The 3,278-nt window shown below is 36.2% G+C and overlaps 1 protein-coding gene across 1 annotated transcript in view; it reads left to right on the forward strand.

Annotated features, from left to right (window-relative positions):
• LOC101848867 (carbohydrate sulfotransferase 11) overlaps positions 1 to 3,278 on the forward strand; it is a gene marked incomplete in the record, with an annotated part of 9,051 nt that overhangs the window by 2,434 nt on the left and 3,339 nt on the right.

Consider the following 3,278-nt stretch of genomic DNA (forward strand, 5'->3'; position numbering starts at 1 on the left):
TGTGTGTGTGTGTGTGTGTGTGTAAATTGTCTGTGTCTATCTGTCTGTCTTGCTGTCTGTCTGTCTGTCTTTTTGCTTGTCTGTCTGTCTCTCTGTCTGTCTGTCTTTCTGTCTCACTTTTCCCTATATTTCATAACAGTTACTGTACCACTTTCATTCTCTTTATTCAAGCTAACAAAACAAATCTAATATTATTTTAACGACCGATACTTTTAACCATCAATGTTTTGATAATCGGTATCTTTGACAACCCATATCTTAACCAAAGTATCTTGACCACTGATTGATTTCAAACGATTTACTCAACAGTTCAAACAGTGGGAGATGAAACAAATCAGTCTGCTTTAAACCCAGTGTCCATTAGCACGATAAGTTTGGTTGGGTTCGGTAGGCGGGGCTAGCAAGATTGAGGGCGAAAAGAGACCATCGTGGCACAAACCGAACAAAGCTAACGGTGACCCTAAAAAACAAACGCGTTTGTCGGAGGACATGTTTGTGTTAGAGAACGGATCCCCAAAGAGGCACTGGGTTTTATAGAGCGGTCAAAAATTCGTGGCGCAACTTATCTTCAAATTATATCTTAGAACAGGGGAATCAATGTCTCCCATGCTTTGCACATCAGTGTGTCTCAGTTTGTCTTAGCTTAATCATATTATTAATTTTCCAGAACAATTGAGGCTAGATTAAAAAGAAACATTTCTTCACAAATTTATATAATATACTAGAAACCTCTTTCACGCGGAAAATAGAATTGTTCACAGTACTTCCCGCTCCCCACGCACATTGTGTATACGCATATGGGTTACGTCATAGCTCACCACTGACACTTTTTAGTGGCAAAACTAGTAACAAGAAATTAATTTATAGTGAACACTTTCTTGCACAAAAATTTTTCTAAACATGCGTTCTATAAATAAAGATAATCTCGCGATTAGCAAAAAATGACGGACTTGCTTTTAAAAGCAATATCGTCCTAGCTGTATACCTTTTAATTAAAATCAGTAGAAACCACCAACTAGGATTTTGTATTAGTATTTGTTAAGGAATTTTCTAGAACAGAGCTAACAGGTCTTTACAAAAATATTGATCTGTTAAGACAAATTGATACAAGTCACTGTGCAAAAGCTGGAGAGTTTATGTTCGATAGTTGAGGAGATATTTGACAATAAGTCGCTCCACGAATTTTTGACCCCCAAAATAGTGCGTGTCATATTGCTGTTGAGCCATTCAGAATTAGTGCACACTGCAAGTTTGATTTTTAAAAATCCTTTTTGTGCAAACTGCTGGCACAATCGTATCAAACGCAGAAGTTGTTATAATTAAACTGTTATAAAAATAATTGATAGATATAGGATAAACAGTACAAGTTTTCTTTGATTATGTGAATTTAATTTTGCTACTACTATAGAGACTTTTCGGGTCACTACCCGTCGCTACCTCAGATTTACAAAGTTCTATCTGCTCAGTGCCCAGTTTTGACAAATGTGGGGTAAAAAGATCTTGAGTTTCACAATATTATTCAAGCTTTTTTCATACAATTCTTTGAGTACCTTGATAACAACTCCAAAAATAATCTTACGATTTTGATAGACCAGATAGAACGTGGTATAAGTAACTTAAAACGGTCTAAAATGTCGAATATAACTTTGTAATTGTGAAGTAGTGCAGTGTTGAATAAAGCTGTTTTCAAGCACAACGGAAACGAAAATTTCAATCGAATAGCAAACAAAACAGAAAAAAGGCTGGTAGAAACGAAATAATTATAATTTTTATACTAGTTCAAATAATAAGATATGAGAGTGTTCAGCAAAGAGAAACCATGGGTTTAACACCCTTTTCAACACTGTGCATTTATCTAAGAGGCAGGACCTCCGAATGTAACGTCCACCTCCAATTGAATAGTGCCAAATGGCTGGAGAGCCTTAGAAGCCCCCTAAAACGACCCAAATTCAGAACATTCCGCTAGGGATTCGAACAAGGGCCATCCATTCTCTGCCCTAGCGTGATTCCAACTAAGTGCACTCTACAGTTCAAATAACAATAATATGTGAGGCAGCGTGGTGGCATCAGGCTCTCGTCAAAATAATTAAAGTGAAGAAACTTGCATTTTTCCGCAGGTTGGTGAATTTTTATCAATAAATCTTTATTTTTTGTCTCAGTACCTTTCATACCCATTAAAGAACTCATTTCAGAGTGGATTTATCTGAAAAACGTTTAATAAAGGCACAAAAAATGTAAATTTTCAGTTACCACGGACTCTTAAGCTAAGGAAATAACTAATCTTTGGCGGCCATTTTCTCACTATTTTACCTCTGAAAACAAGTGACCCCCTCCTCCTTCTTTCTGAAATATCTCGACTTGTATTCAAGATAAATGGATATTATTTTCATCCAAATAAAGACAAGTGAACAAGTTTTAAGATGATACCAATAACTCTACATGCCAAAAATTGACGAGAGCCTGATTCCACCACGCTGCCTCACATATGGACAGAACAAAATCTATCACGACGTTATGGAACTGTGTAGGCCCTTGTCAATGTTTGGGTACATGGAGAGATTGGTATATTTCTAAGTCCTGTTTATTTGACGTGTTTTTGATGGAAAAAATACCCCACTACCTCGAAAAAAGTCGAGATATTTGCGAGTGAAGACCATGGGAGTCGCTTGGTATCTAAGGTAAAACTAGTGAGAGATGGCCGCCAAACTTTGTCCTTGGGAATTGCAAATTGCAGTAAAATATACCGAGAAATGTGTTTATAAGTTGGCAGAAAAGGTGTTAAGCTGCTGAAAAAAAATTGATAAATTGCCAAATTGCCGAAAAATGCCGGTTTCTTTTTTTAAATCATTATTTGAACGAGCGCACGATTTCACGATGATGTCACACAGTTCTCTGTTTAGGGGCTATGGACTGCGTCATTGTTCAGTGGGAGAGAGTTCACCTGCATTCATAAAAACAGCACAGAGTGGGTGGTTTAGAGGGTGTTTTAATGAGGTGTGCTCTTTCTTTCCCATAAAACATATTTCGTCCTTACCTCTAGTCCTTTCCTTTGTATGTTACTCCCTTGTAACATAAATGATCTTCGGCACAAAGACTTATAATATTGTTAATACTTATAACATAATATGACTTATTTGTGCAGCTAGTGTGTTTATAATGTTAAAAAACTATATAAAACAAAACAACCACGATATACTTTTCCTTTGTACTTTCAGAATCAACCTTCATTTCTCAGGTAAGTCACTGGGTATTTTAAAAAAAATTTATTTATTTATTTA

This window comes from Aplysia californica, unplaced genomic scaffold, assembly GCF_000002075.1.
Source record: "Aplysia californica isolate F4 #8 unplaced genomic scaffold, AplCal3.0 scaffold01350, whole genome shotgun sequence".
In the NCBI taxonomy this organism is placed as follows: Eukaryota; Metazoa; Mollusca; class Gastropoda; order Aplysiida; family Aplysiidae; genus Aplysia; species Aplysia californica.